Here is a 15,407-nt window from a genome sequence, read left to right on the forward strand (position 1 = left end):
TGGCGATTTCAGCCCTCCTGTGGGGCTGGTGTAGCCAGACTGATGTTTTGGGCTGGATTTGTGTGGTTCAGGGTGCAGGAGAAGGCATCCTTTTGGAGCAGAATGGACCTCAATCCCTGGTACTGCAGGGCTGACCCTGGGAATCAGAAGGGATTTTTTTTCCCCCTGTGACTGGGCAGATCTTGCAGCAGGGTCCCGCTGGGAGAGGTCAGGCAGAGCTGGTCTGGAGGTGGTGGGATGTGCAACCAGGGAGGTGGGGAGGGAAGAATGGGGTTAGAGGGTTCTCTAGTCCTTTTGCAGTTCTCTCAGAGCTTTGTACTTATTAAAATTTAATAAAAATGAGGAGACAATAGATCAGCTCAGGCGACCTCAGCTGTTGCTAGTAGTTAATGTCACTTGGTACTCACCAGTTTGCAAAAGTGATAAACTTCCTGCTGGGTTCCCCATTCAAAGGGCAGCTGGGGAAAAACAACACTGCAGCAGTGGCACAGCCTTTGCCCCGCTGGGAGCAGAGCTTTCCCTGTGGCTCTGCTCCAGCCTCTCTACACAGGGTTTAGCAGCTTTTCTCAGCAGCTTCATTATAAACTGTATGGCATCACCACACTGAGCTTTGCATTGGATATATTTCATAAGACTGCCTCATTAGAGCCCCTGCAAACAGAGTGGGGGCTCAGACCTCTTTAAAATGCTCTTTCCTTGCTTGCTGTGTAAGTGTTGAGCTGCTTCATTGAACTCCAGGGTTGTGATTGTATAGCAGTACTATCCAGGACAGCCTCACATCATGCCCAGGGCTGGAAGAGGCAGCGAGGGCTTTGCCCTGATGTGAGGATGAAGAGATTCCTAAAGTCAGGAAATGAAAAGGTATTTTAAACATCCAGACCATGCTTCACTGTTTCTGTGGGGGGAAATGTCTTTTCATGCAGTTTTCTCCTGTGCAGATGTTCTGGTGGCTAATAATGTGGTTGTATCCAAGCCACTGCCTTTCCCTTGGTATATGTGATGGGCGCTGATATTTCTCCTGGTCCTGCCTGCTGGCTGGCACAGAGCTCTTAGGATCTTCATAACTGCCTGGCAGAAAATCATAGAATACCAGATTGGAAAGAACCTCAAGGGTCATCTGGTCTAACCTTTCTTGGCAAAAGTATGATCTAGACAGGATAGCCCAGCACACAATCAGATGAGTCTTAAAAGTGTCCAGTGTCAAGGACTCCACTTCCCTGGGCAGATGGTTCCAATGGCTGATTGTTCTCTTAGCGAAGAAAAAAAATCAGATTTGTCAGCACTGAGCACCTGGAAGCTGTTTTGCTGTGGCATCCCCAAGGATTGAAGCTTCTGGCTCTGGGAGTTCCTGGGTGCAGGGTATAGCATTTGCCCAGGGAAACAGGCTGCTGAAAGAGCCACCCAGCATCACCAGAGCCGGTTTTCTCTTTGTCATGTCCCCTTTTAGGAGTGGTTGTGAAGCATTCTGTGTGCTGCAGCTGGGGATGTGCAGAAACAGAGACATTGAGGTGTCCTCCTTTAGCCTTGTGGGGCTTCAATACTGGCACATCTATCTCAGCCAGGGCACTGTCAACTCTTGGCCAGACTGTCCAAGAGAACCCATTACAACTCTGCATTTCACCCCCTCCCATACAGAGCAGCTGAAGGCTCATTTTCTCTTCTTTCTGGCTGTTTGTGATCTAGATTTTTGGATAGTGACTAGGCAGAGGACTTTTCTCTAAAGGATACCTGAGGAAAATCAGAATAACCTTCTTCACCTCTCTGTTTTTTTCTTAGTCATAGACAGAGTCAAAGGAAAACTATTTTATTTTTTCCTTCATGATGAATGAGTGAGTTCAGAAGTGACTCAACCACTGGGTACTGGAGTACCTGAAAGCACTGGTGCCAGTTTGTTTTGCCCAGCTTATATGGACTGCTTTGGTCCTGAGTTATACCCAGCCTCTCTGAGAAGCAGGGTATGTCCCTCCTGATGCTTATGTTACAAAATAGCATGACACAGCTTTTCTGGAGAAGTCATGCTTGGGAGCTCCCTGCAAAGAAAACTCAACAGGCACCTAACTGCATCTCACTTAATCCTCATTTCCTCTCTTGTCACACATGCAAGCAGTCCTGCCAGATGAGATTCAAGAGTCGAGGGGAGAGCTGAAATTGCTGCTAAGTACTGGCATATCCTGTTATCCAAACCTACTTGATGCAGTAAGGATGCCTGCAGAGAGGGAGGCTGTGGTTAGACAAATTACATCAAAACAACGTGAGTTGCTTGTTACAGGGTGCAGTCAAAGCAAATACAGAGGGGAGGATCTGAAGGGTTCTTCTTCAAGCTAGAAAATTCAAATCAGCATTAAAAACCAAAGGAGACAAGGTGGCATCCAAGACAAAGTTATTAACTAACCTCTTACTACTATGGCTGGGACTTCAGCTGCAGTGTGTGAAATAGCTGCAGCTGATAGAGGGTTCCCACGATGGCTTAAGGCAGACGGGATCTGCTCTCCTGGACCTTAATCCTTCTGCAGACTATGGCTTCATCACAGAGCCTAAGTTTAGCATGAGATGCTGCTTTAGGTTGGAAATCCCCAGCTAAGAAAATCAGAAATCATAATATTGGAAGAGAACAATTGTAATTTTTATAAGTCTTGTTTTATTTTGTTTTTGAAGTGCTGTGCCCTAAACCACCCTATGTGGTGTCTCTTTGTCCCAGCCCTGTCATTAACTTCCACATACACTCCTCTTTGTAATATTAAAGCAGTGGGTTCAGAATCTGAGGGGTTAGAGGAATCTTAAAAGAAGCTAACTGAAATAAATTAAAAGTATTTTTTGGACCTTCCTGCTTTCCATTCTTCCTCTTTGTTAGCATATTCATTGCAAAAGCCTCACTGAGAGCTGCTCAGTCCTGCTGATGTGAGTCTTCTGAGCAATTCAAGGTAGCACTTCCCATGGTGAGGGTCTGGTGTGAGCATGTGGAGTGTGGCCAGGGAGAGACATGCTACATTGAGGGAAAGGTATGGGATAAGTCAGAAGAAGATAAAGGACAGGCAGAGCACCCTGTGGATGGAAAAGTCTAACCAGACCTCCAACAGATGCTTAGCTGGCTTGTAGGTCTCTGTGTTGGTATCCCTTTCCCTGCAAGGACTCCGTGGTGAGTGGTATCCTGCTGAGCTGTCTCAACCAGGCTGCACACTCATATACTCAGATGATTATCACCCCACACTCCTGATGAAGAACATCATGCCTGGGGCTGCACATGGTAGCCATGGGATGTCCATGTCTCCTCCAGCCATCGCCTTGTGGGCTTTCTGGAGCTTGCTCTTGCTGCCACATGGCCTTACCTTGGCCACCTGGTGTTTTACTGTTGTGGCTGCACCAAAGTCAGCACTGGGTTTGGAAGGCACCTATTGGACATGCTTGGAAGCCATCAGCATCTCTCCATACTTAGAAGCTCCTATTGCATCTTCTTCCCCCTACACTGAACAAACTTGGCTCCCTTAGCTTTTGCCCCTTGCTCAGTCTCTTGGGGCTCTCCCAGGGTCCTCTCCAGCTAGGGATGCTAGGCCCCAGAAGAAGAGCGCTATGCCCAGCTGTCCAGCTGGGACCTGGGACCCATTGCCTCAGAGAAGGAGGTGTTCTCTCAGGATGCACTCACCATGTGTTTCCCAGTGGGAAAATTGCTTTGGAAAAGCAATGTTGTATGGATTCATGCTCTGTGGCAGCCTTGTCCACTCCTTGGAGACCTGTTCTGCCAGGCCAATTACTGCCATTTGGCCACTACACCTTTGATTTACACCTCCCACTTGCTTTGCCTGTGTCTGCCCTGAAGTTCATCTTGTTTGACTTCAGATCATTTTACCGATTCATCAAGACTGACCTCAATCCGAGCCCTGCCTGATGAGGACCTCTGTCAGCTGCAAGCCACAGCAGCCTACTCATGATGAAAGCCCTCATGCTGTACTTTCTGGTTCAGTGTTGCTGTCCTCTGCTTTCTGCTTTGTGCAGGCTCCCCTCCTGTAGCAGGAGGGTGTGGCATCACCCGGTGAGCATCCTTGTCCTCTGCTTACTCCATCTCTCTATCAACAGCCCAAGTCTGTTGCCTTATCTCCAGGAAATCAGTGCAATATTGAATCACTGTGTGATTCCTCCATAATGCTGGTTTTAGCTCACCATCACCTTTCTTGGCATTTAAGGAAGAGCTGGTTGGTGGGCATAGTAGGGGGAATGGCCAAAGTGAGGGATGGTCATGAGAGCTGTGGGACAGCAGCAAGTACACAGAAGCTTCTACACCCTCCTCTCTCCTAGCTGGGCAGGATCCTGGTTATGATTTATGCTTAGAATCTGCAGCTGGATCATGGCTGGAAGCTCACAATGACTTAATTTTTGAAAGTTGAAAGAAAACCCTTTGGGGATTTGAAGCTGGTTCTGGAGCAGGGGGCTATTTGGAAACTGGAACATGCTATCACAGGGTAATGACTCACTGGATCATCTTTTAAATCTGCTTCACTTTGAAATGTTCTCTGTCTTCTGCCCATGTATCCTGGTTTTGCTGGAACAGAATCACAAGCCAGCCATGGGCTGCAGGCCATCAGCAGTTCTGAGTCAGCCAGGGCAGCTGACCTGGGTTGACTCACAGGTGTGTCTCACACCATGCACATCACACTCAGTATAAAGGGGGAAATCTGCTATAGAAAAGGGAAGTTTTTGGTGGGGTTTCTTCTTACCCTGCTCTTCTTTCCCCTGCTCCTGGCGACTGTCTTCCTGTTTACTGTACCTCTGCTGGTACTTTATATACTTGATACTGACATTGGTGTCAGCTTGACACCATTAAATCTCCTTTCATTACAACCTCTGCATCTTCTTTTCTTGGTTCCCCTTCTCTGCTGGGGAGGGATCATTGAGTGATAGAACATCTGCTGTAGTTTAGCTTCAAATACAGGCTAAATGTAGACACACTTGTACAAAAAATGGCTGAACCTCACCACAAAACCTGCATCAAACTTCTGTCTGCAAACTGATTTGCAGTGGTTGCCACTTGGTCTCCAGATGAATCTGGATAGATTTTGCTGGTCCCTGTTTTTCTGAGAGTAAGTGCCCAAGGAGAAAAGTTCTGTGTTCACAATGCTGCTAGCTGCTGTGATGTTCTGGTCTCTGGTGTGTTGGGAGCTCTATTTGCTGTAAGCAGTGAGATCTCATGAAAGCTTGGATGGTTTTGTTTTGTGTTGAGTGGCTTGGAAAACCTCCAGCTAGCTGGAGATCTGTGCTGGGGTTCATTTTGTAGGGTTTGTGGAACAATGGAGATGCTGGGGGTTGTGGATGTGGCTCTGCCAAGAGTGAGAGCAGCAAGAAAATGGGGCTCAAAATATATTATGAGGTGGAGAAGATGTGCTTTTTAGGGTATGTGCTGAGTGTCCTCTTCATACATTAACATCACCTGGGTGGTGGGGCCTACAATAGAAAGGACCAGAGAAAAACCTCTCTCCTGGTGTCAGATCTTGTGACGGATAAGAGCTTATAATAAATGGGAAATAATGGGGTACCTTCCCTGTGCAACCCCCTGGCCTGCACCCATTCCAGTGTCAACCTGGGGCAGGAGATGCCTTTTTCCACATGTGTGTTTTTGAGAAGGTGTGGTCCACATGTGTGGCCTTGTTCTGTTTCCTCTGCTGCCAAACCTGTGCTGAGTACCCAGTCTAGGCTACTGCCCAAGTGTAAGGGAGGGTAGGATAGGGTCCTGCAGGGGCTGTGACCCAACCAATATGTGGCAAGCCTATCTCCTTTGCAGAATTCACTCTGCACCTTGTAAGCATGGTTAGAGACATAGAATTACACCTACAAGGCTATAGGGCATTTTGGCTTGTTGGAGACAAGTAGCTAAAGCTGCAGATAGAGGCTGGCCAGGCGGGATGAGCTTCAAGGGCTGTGCTTCATGCTGATGCACCAGAGATAGCAAGTCACAGGCTGTGAATTCGTTTTGCATCTGATACTTAAATGTGGATACATTTTTAGACTGCTTCCATTTCAGTGTTGCAACACACTTAGGATGAATATGGGGGATGGTTTTGCATGATGCAACCTTTCCCCTGGGCACCTAAGGCTCTTCAGACATCCATGATGGGAATTTTTGCTCTGTCTGTACTGAGTGCTAGGTCTAAGTGGTCTTGGCTGCCACCTTTCAGCTGTAATGGCAGCCTCTTAGCTTCACAGCAAGGTCCAGACCTCCGTTTTTCAGGTGAGCTTTTGAGCACCAGCAGGTACCAGTAAAGAGATGGATCCCACAATGGCCTACTGGGTGGCATGCTTCTGCCACCACAGCAGCTGGAGTGCAAGTGGTTCTCCATTCTTCTGTACATGGAGGAGGGCAGGATGAGTCCTCCAAGGTTTGTGCTTCCCACCAACAGTCTCAGGCATTCCCTGTCCCTGCATTGATACAGTTATGGAGTTTAGATCCAAAATTTCTATCTGCCATCTGTGCCAGGGACTGCTCATGGTCCAGGAAAGCCCCTTCTAGCTGGCCCAGGAGATCTCACTGGGTGCCTTCCCACCTTAGCTGTTCTCCATGTAACTCTGCAATGCTGTGCTGCAGAGCAGCTGGCAGCAGGTTTGACTGGGCAATTTCACTGCAGTCAGCATTCAATTAGCTTTTCTTATTCATCACCTTGTTTGCTCTTAGCATAGGTGAAAGCTGCAGGGGTCTGGACTTGCAGTTAAGTGATACAGTGAAAAGAGACAAGCTTACATTCCTTCCTGATAGGTTTATAGCCTGTGGGTTTGGCATTGACCTTGCATGGCATGAGGCTGCGTTGCTTGGCACAATGCCTTTGTTGAACAGCTGAGGCAAAGGCTGGTACTGACTTGGTGGGGTTTGGGTTCAGATTCAAAAGAAAAATGGTGGTGCACAGCTTGGTGTTGCTGTGAGCTCCTGGTTTCTTGATGCCAGGCAGCTCTGGAGTCTGTTCAAAGAGAAATGTTTATCGTGGGCGAAGTCTGTCATCTCCCGTGACTCTCAGTCAGTCCGTGAGAGCAGAACTGACTCCAGGATGTTATAGCAATAACTTTTGTTTTAGTGACAAAACTATGCCAGAGGCAAGGGGTGTGTTAGCTTCCACAACTGCATTGCTGTGTTTTCCTTTGTGAAGGTGATGAACAAAAAGAGATTAGATTGCTTCAGTCCTTTCTCTTTTCCTCATGCTTGAGGTCTTTCCTGCACACTGCAGGGCTTAGAAAACTCCTTGCAGAGGCAATAAAGCCAACCCAAAGGGATGCTCCTGAAGATGTACAAGACACCTAACTCATTAATGCTAAAAATGTTGCTGATCTGGGCTGACATCTCCCCTGTCTTCCTGTTGAATGAAAGCCTTTAAGGCTTTGAGGATCACACCAGCATCAGGAGACCTCTCCAATACTCTTAGCTGGTGTGGGGATCCAGGGCAGAGCTGGATTTCCTCCTCCAGTTTTAAACATTGCACTCCAATAGCTTCTGTTGCAGCACTTCAGAAATAGGATTGATCACCACATTGCTTCAGCGACTGTCTAGAACTTGTCTTGAACTGCAGATCACTTTCGTCATGGTCTTTTTAATCCTGCACTAATTCACATCCATTCCTACAGATGCACAAGCAGGAGACTGGAAAAGCTGGGCACAGACCTCAAATGTGCACTTTCCTTTTATCTGTAACGATCTCATGTGCTGTGGGTATGTTGTAGTTTGTACACATTACATCTGTTTCTTCTAGTCCTGTTAACTTTGAGGTCTCAGCTGCTTTGAGTGGAACTGTGCCTCAACATGAAGTGGTCAATTACAGTGAGTATTTTAAACAGAGGATGAATTAGCTAGCTTTTAATGGGACTTGGCAGTTGCTTTCCTCTGCCTTGCAGCAGACAGGGATCTCCTCTTCTTGCTATCAATTGTTGTCAGTGTATCTTAACCTGCAGCCCCTTGGAGACATGACTTCAGCAGGGTGAGGGACCAGGGCTCTTGGTTGGACGCTGAGGAATGGCATCTCCTCATCATGCAGCCTTCTCTGCTGGGGTGAAGAACTCTGGTTGTCAGTCCTCTTTGCTCCCAGTAGTGCTGGCTCCAGCTTGACCTTGCCACAGGCTCTACTCTTGAGTCATAGCATGTTTCAGAGATGCTCTCTGCATCTCCTTCACCCAGTAAGGGGTGAAGGACTATTGAGGAGCCAGCAGCAGTGGAAAGGCTCCAAGCCACTACCCCATGTCATCTGGAGAGGGATCCAAGGTTGCCTGTCTTAGAGTGATCATCCTGCAAGTTGTTTCTGGTGAGCATGAATTTATGTACTGGTGAAGTCCCCCAGAGACTGATAACTTGTCTCAAGTAAATGGGGGATATTTTAGGAGTGATCCCTCCTTCCCATGAGATAATTCCACACATCTGCAACATGGATAATTCCCACCCACCCCCACCACCCCACCCCCCCGCAATTTGAATAAATTTGAATAAAAGGATTTTTACTTATTTCTCCCCTTTCCAAGTCAAAAAGTGACTGGAAATAGCCTTTGTACCCCTGGCAGTTCCATGGGCCTGGAGTCCTCTGTCTGGATGTGCTCAGGCATCTCTTGGTATTGTTCCCAACCCCTGCAGTTCTTGGTAGTTTGAGCAAGGATAAGTTTAGAGATCTTTTTGGAGGAGAGGGCCCACAGGGACACTTTGCTTCTTACTTGTTGGTTGAGAAGGACATGCAGTCATGTGTTTGAACATTGGGAGGATCACTACCTGAAAATGTGTGTAGGAGGTCTGCAGATCATCTAGAGCACTGAAGAATGCTTGTGGCTTCTCAGCAGATTCAGCTCTGCCTGTCTGCTGGATGCCCACTCTGCTGCTGGTCATCCCTAGCTGAGTGGCTGTCTCTTGAAGCACAGACCTGGAAGAACAAGACCAGGCTGCAGGTGCTGAAGTGATGATGAAAGTAAGGGGAGCTTGTGTCATGCATTGATGAACTATTTTGGTTGGAGAGAGCCATGCATTTTGCCTCACACACTGGCCTCAGCATCTCTAGCCAAGTATGGGCTGGATGGGAGCTCTGGCTCCATCAATACTTAGAAGCATCAGTACTAATCCATGACCTGCAGCTGGGACCTTGCAACCCCAGTGCAGTGATGTTTGGTGGCAAAACAATTGGCAGGCACTATCTCCTGGGTTTCCTACTCTTTTTCTCTGTGCTTCCAGGCCTTTTCCCTAAGCCAAGTCATCTGTGTGTTCCATGAGAGATAGCTTCTGGGGAATTTTCCATCTCAGCTGTGCAGAAATGGACTACCCTGTGTTTGAGAGCAGAGGTGACCATCTCTGATGGGAGATTAAAAGTCCCTTGCTATGACTGATGGGAGAGTTGGAAGAAATCATTTTGCTGGAAAGCACAAAATGAGAAAATAGCTGCTTCATGTTGGATTCTATAAGCCTACAAAAGGTCTCCCCATCTTGTTGCAGCTCTCCCTCCAGCTGCCTCTGGTGTACATGGGGAGAGAGGTGGATGCCATAGGCTCTTGGGCTATGCATCTTTTTAAAATGCTCTGTGGCCTGTTGGGGCTTTGTTTTGGAAGAACTTGGTTTCTTCTATAATTTCCCTGCCAGCTTGCTTCATTTCAGTGCCTTGGAGAAGAGTCAGCCCTTCAAAAGAATTCAAATTTGGAGAAAGAATCTATGTTTCATTTTGAAGCTATTCTTCTCCATCGTGTGTAAATTGAAGCCATACTCATGGTCCAGATGGGCTTTGGATGTTTTGCCTTGGGGATGGCTTGGCAGTGATGTGAGGAGGCTTTTTGCTTGGTGACTGCCTCAAATCTGCCTTTAGAAGCTCCTGGGGACATGCCTTTCTTTGACTGATGATTAAACTGAGTACAGTGACTGCTTTCCTGACATTGAACCTCATCTTTTGCAGAGGTCTCACATCCCCTGGCCTGGCTGATTCACCTCCTGCTGGTTTGGGAAGCGTCAGTGCAGAAGGTCCATCGAGGTGCCCAAGCATTGTATGAATCTATGATAGGGCTGTCTGCAGAAATCTGAAGTGGAGGCAGCAAAGGAGCAGAAGATGCATCTGTGGCCTGAGCGTCTCCAAGGAGCACTCAAGGTTTGGGGGAGGCTGAGGCAGCCCACTTCTGTCAGCAGTAGCAATTGAGGCTAATTCTCCTTAATGGGCTCTTAACATCCTTGCTCTCTGCTCTTACTAAACTTGTGTGGCTCCTCTGTGTCACCTTATGCAAGACCTTCAGCTGTAACCATGTTCCTGGTTGCTGAAAGCCTGCATGGGCAGGAACTTCGTGCCACTCAGGCTGCACATGTAAGTAGGTGTGAGTGGTGTTTTGACCTCAAACTGGTCATAGTCTTCAACTGGAATATTTTGCATATTGATTGTTTGAAAAGCAAAATGTCCAGTATAAGCAGTTTCAAATGGAACCTTTTTTAGGTTTGGATATTTTTTTTGGGGGGAAGGCAAAAAAACCCCACACTGCACAAATCATTCAAACCTTTCCATAGGGAAGTAGGAGCTGCTACCATGGAAAAAAATGCATGGCCAGACTTGGGATGGTATAGAGTTTTGCATTATTTCCTACCATTCCCCCAAACTCAGAATACCTTTTCCCTTTGGATCCAGCCAAGGTCATGCAACACCATCAGAAACCTGGGGTTCAGTGGGGCAGGCCTTGATGCTGTGTTGGAATGTGGCTGTGCACAAGACACGTGAGTTCTGTCTGACCTCAGGGCACTGCAGGAGCTGGTGGCGGTGGCAGAGGTGGGGTGGTTCCTACACAGGGGCTGCTTTGAAGTTTTACTGTGGGTTTTTGGTCAAGTCAGCACTAAAACGTGTCTTGTAAATTTTCGTTTTCATGGAAGCTGAGTTTGGATTCTGTTTTTCACTAGTAATTCCCCAGCAGATGAAGTACTATACTGGGGTTGTCCTCTGAAGCCACCATCCTCATTCCTGTGCCCTGAACAACCATCTGTGTGTCCCATGACATTTGAGGTCCTGTGACCAGGGCAGGAGGTTTCACAGTGGCTGCCTCCATGGCCTTTGCCATAAAGACATCTAGAGAGGAACCATGAGGCAGCATGTGAATCAGCCTGGTGAGGTCATGGCAGCAAGTTCTGGAAGCCAAGAACTACTCAGGTGTCTCACTGGAAGTGCCATGGCCACCAGCTCTCTGATCTGCTTCTGAGTAACCAAAGCTAAAAAGGAGAAAAACTATGGGTCTTTTGATGGCGTCTTTGGTGGAAAACCTTCCCAAATCATCATCTTTCGTCAGCCCTAAAGGGCAGGAGAACAGACACTGTGACTATGGGGTCACTTGAAGCCAACTCCAGCTGTACCAGGCCCTAACATGAAGACTTCTCAGTCTTGAGTGGTGTTTCTGGTGGTTCTGTTTGTAGGTTGAGGGGGAGGAAAGAGGGGAAGCTGGATCTTGGAAGACAGTGGTGGACAAATTCAAAGTGTGATGGGAGCTTTTCTTTGTAGAAAGGCCAGTGTGAGTCATATGAAATAGCTCTCCCTGGATTTCAGAGGACAAGGAGCTGGTTAATCAGCTGGCCAGGATGCTTGTTTACTCGAGCTACAACTTATAAATGTAAGCTGAAAAGGTCACATGGAAAGGTTGGTTTCTGAATAAACATCTAAACATTTCAACTTAGGAATGTGCTGCTCCTTGAGTCTGCAGGGACAAGTGTGTGCAAGACCTTTAATTCCATGGCATACACCTGACATTGCTTGTGCTTTCTGGGCCTTCAGCCCTCTTCTACCTTCTGATTCTCCAAACACTAGCAAGATGGACACTTAGTTCTTTGAAGTCTGATAGTGGTTCCTACAAGCCTGCTCCTGCGCAGCCTTACATGAATCTTCACTGTTATGGACAGGCAGGTTGGTGTGAGCATAACCTCCAGAGGAGTCCCTGGGGAGGATTTTGCTGAGGCAGTACCTTCTGAAAGCCCAGTGTAACTTTTGGCAGCAAAGCTTGGACCACATGAAGTCTCCCATGTAGACTTCACTCCCAGGAGTGGTCTCAGCTGTCTGAAAGTGTGATTAGTCAGGGAGGAACAGCTGGAATGACACAATACCAGGAGGGAGCCTACAGTTGCACCAGTCACATGATGGAGATGCTCATAAGGGCTCCTGGGGTTTGAGCTGGACCATATGATGGCAATTTAAGTCACCAGAGCTTTGGCAGCCTAGGATGATTGATGGCATCTGGAAAGCTGAAGAGGTGTTAATGTGACAGAAATCCCCTAGCTGAGCTGCCTGATGGGCTTGTGTTTTTTCCCTCAAAAAGCATTTTACTCAGATGCTGTAATTTGCAGAAAACTCTGAGTCAGGGCCCCTTGGGGAGCTGCAGTGCACAAAGAGACCCATCCTGCTGCAAGCTGGATCTGTATGGTTAGAAGCAACGTGCTCAATCCAGCAGCCTTTCAAGGAATCCAAGTGACCGAAAAAACCCACACCAGGCAGCCTGAGTGTGGTTATAAATGAGCAAATGCACCAGTGGTGTCAGCTGACTGCTTCTCCTCCTGCAGGGAAAGGGGGAGCAGGGCAAGGAGAAGCATGGGTGGCCAGACCTTTCTCTCCAGCCTGGTCTCAAGCAAATAGCACATGCCTGTGGTCACTCCCTGCCCAGGTGCAGCTCAGCATAGCCAAGTTGGGCAGGGAGGGCTGAGACCATATTTGTGGAAGGTCCTGGCCTGATGCTTATGAGATCTGCTAAGACTTCTGCCTGCATCCTGGTCAAACCCAGACTTCCACTTAAGGTTTCATTTTCCTAATTTCTCTCCTCCTACTCACTAATAAATCTATTACAGACTAGAGCAAAGATCAGGAATTACCATCTAGTGCAGTACTTGCTCTTTGAGGAGAGCAAGGTGGGCAGAAACACCTGACAGACTTTCCATAATCTCCACATGGACAACACAGAGCTGCAGCAGTGGGAGGAGGCTCTGCTCAGCTTGGGTGCAGAGGAGGAAGAGCTGCCAGCTCAGGAAGTTGTTGAGAGGCTAGGCACTGAGGTGATATGTGGAGCAGACAATTTTCATGGGGGATGCAGGGAAGTGCGTGGACTCACTATGAAGTGGAAGCCACATTTTTAAAAGCTACCACCAATGATGAGCTCTTTGGACTGCACACCTGTCACTCAAGATATTTGTCTTCCAGCACCTGAAATTAGGTGCCCTGGCAGAGCTTACAAGCAGTCTATAGGATGAAGTTTTGTGGTTGGGTTTTGTTTTGTTTTCATGAGAAGCCTTTCATGCAGCTGCAGCCATGCTAGTGGGGAGGTTTGACATGCTCTTGGGATCCAAGGAAGGATGTTCTGGCCCACATGCTTATGGGAGCCCCTTGCAGATGGACCTGATGCTTTTGAGCCTTGGAGCACTGAATTGCTGTTTCTTGATGCAGTGTGGTCTCCTCATCACCTTCGTGTGTGGACCACAGTCATGTTGCTGTTTGGTCCCCTTATACATCTCAGCCTGCCTGAGCCTCTCTGATCTGCTCTCTCATCTCATCTCTTCCTCCTGAGCCTCTGGTGACCCAGTTCCTTTAGAAAAAGGGATGTTTCCAAGCACTTTGAGAAGCTCAGCAGCATCTGAAGGGTCTCTGTGGAAGGTGGGGTTGGTGAGAGTAGTGGCAGCTCAGAGTTTTGGGCTCCCCAGCAGCCTTCCTGGTGAGTTTGGGAGAAGCAGGTACCAGGCTGTTGTGACTTTCCCTTACAGCAAGGTGGGGAAGGTCCCGCAAGCTCCTGCTGGATTTGTCGCTGACGTGTCCTTGCTTTCCTCTCCTGTGCTCAGCAGTGCCATCAGATGGAGGAACGGTGGGATTTCCTCATCCTGCTGCTTCAGGGTGGTGTGGTTTTGCCAAAGCAGCAAAAAGGGAACACAGAGATGGATGCACTGACTGCTGTCTGCCTCTCCACTTCTGATCAACTTTGTGCCCTGCAAACTGTCATCCTGGAGACCAGTACAACCTCTTTGAATTCCCTTTCTTTTGTATTTTAAGCTAGGATGTGAATCTTATTTTATTTTATTCTACCGTGGGACAAATTCTCCCGGATCCCTCAAGAGAAAAACAGAAAAATCTGAAGGAAAAAAGTTTGGTTCAAGATCAAATGTGGCAAACCAGGTTGGTCAAAGAGGTCAGAGTTGTTTGGGGACCTCCACATCCCCTCTTGCACCCATCACCGTGAGCAGCAAGTCAGCCTCTCACACCAGTATTAAGCATGTACTGTTGGTATGCAAGTAAAATCAGGTAACTGGTGCAGGGCTAGCCCAGCAGTGAGTCTCTGTGTGTCCTGGTGTGGGGTGGCTTTGTTTCTCTGGATCTATTCCTCCATGCTTTGCTTTGCCTTGCTGTACTAGGGCTCCCAGAGCTGCTTACAGGGCAATATGGGGCTTGGGCAGGATTGAGCTCCTGAGTGTGAGCAGACTGATGATGGCAACAGGTCAGACCCCTTTGAAATGGCCTGGTGGAGCATCTAGGATGGGACAAAGTGCCGACTGGCCATGATAATGGAGCCTTACAAATCAACAGATCCAAAAAGCAGCAGAATGGACACTGCTCATGAGCCTTCAGGGTCCTGGCAGCTGTAAGATGATGTGAAATGGTGCCAGGAGGTGCTCTTGGTTCTGCCAGAGGTGCCCTTGGGGAAGGTACACCCTGCCAGAGTGTTCTGACTGGGGCTGAGATAGACCCCTGGTGCTCTGTGTCTTCTAAGTTGTGTGTGTGCATGCAACCTCTGTTTTCATGGCTGGATCTCATTTTATGCTTTGTGATTTCTTTGTATTGCTGTTGGTAGATCCTGAGGAGAAAAAGATGTCCTGAAACTCACCCCCTCTATTTGATGACATATTAAAAGGCAATTTGCTCTGTACAGTGCCGATGGTTTGTTTTGACCTGGAACCATGTCTCTCCATTTCCCTCTTGACTGAGCAAGTATTTGAAAAAGCCTCCTTTCAGCCTAGCCCCAAGCCTCATTTCTTTGGACTGAAGGAGAAGGACAATCATGGCTTACCCCCTCCTCCTGCACCCAAGGCTGGGATCATAGCTAGGGAAGGGCCGTGCTTTGCTTTGTACAGGGCAGGTTTGGAGAGAAATGCAGCTATATGGATGCTCTCTGATGTTACAGATAATGAAAATCCCTGTCACTGCCCTGTGCATTTGCACTCTGACCTTGATCTGCTTAGAGCTCTGATTCTGTGCTTCTGAGTGTTCACACCCCTCACCCATGTGGGTGGTAGGGCTTGCTGCCCCATTTCTTCTCACTGTACCTCACCTCCATCCACTTCTCATTCCTCCATTCCTGCTTACCTCCCAATCCCCCTCCAGTTCCCCATCTTGCTTACCCACTCATCATTGCCCCCATAACCCCAGCTCCCTCCCATCTGCCTATCATTGTTCTCATCTCCCCTTCACTCCCATCCTGCTGTCAAT

This window comes from Melanerpes formicivorus, unplaced genomic scaffold (genome assembly GCF_026170545.1).
Source record: "Melanerpes formicivorus ecotype bairdi unplaced genomic scaffold, bMelFor1.0.p_v2 SCAF_5, whole genome shotgun sequence".
In the NCBI taxonomy this organism is placed as follows: Eukaryota; Metazoa; Chordata; class Aves; order Piciformes; family Picidae; genus Melanerpes; species Melanerpes formicivorus.